Genomic DNA, 733 nt, shown 5'->3' on the forward strand with positions numbered 1-733 from the left:
GGAGCAGGCAGGGCCGGCGGCGCAGAGCCGCAGCGCGGGCCCCAGAGCCCAGGTAGTCAAAGCCATCGCGTCCAGAGCAAACCGGGGGGTTTGGGGTGCCGGGTATTGCTCTCCTCCTCGTTGAGCAGCAGCCGGGGCCGGCCCAGCAGCAGCATCGCTGCAGGAGATGCTCAGCCGAGCGGGAGCAGCCGTTTAAATAAATAAGGGAGCTTTCAGCACGGCTGCTGAGTCACCGAGGCGGCTCTGATGGCAGCTGGGAACGGCGCTGGCTTTGCTTTGCCGGCGTCTGCACCGATATGCGGGGGCGGCCGGGGAGCTGGGCATTTCGGAGGGCCCCGAGGAGAGGGACGGGGGTGGTTTTTCAAGGTCCCTTGAGCCCAAAGCTCTCCCGTTCGGCGCATGAAGCATCACTTGTTTGTGGGCAGTGTTAACAAGGGGGGAGGCTCAGCAGGTCAGAGCTGACCCCGAAACAGCACCCAGGGATGCGACAGACACGCAAGCACGATGCATCAAGCTCTCCTCCTGCTGGCAGCCCGCCGCTGTGGGAACCGAGGACATGGATTTTCTTAAAGATCAGGTAAATCAAGGCATGGAGAAACATGACTTGACCCTCTCCTTATGGAAGGAATAAGGTGGGAAACCCAGGAGCAGCATCAGCTCCCACAGCTACCATGATACGCCTGTCACCTCCACCTCGCACCCGCCTGGGGCACCCCAGTGCATTTACCGGGTT

Source organism: Phaethon aethereus (assembly GCF_964289735.1).
Source record: "Phaethon aethereus genome assembly, chromosome: 3".
NCBI lineage: Eukaryota > Metazoa > Chordata > Aves > Phaethontiformes > Phaethontidae > Phaethon > Phaethon aethereus.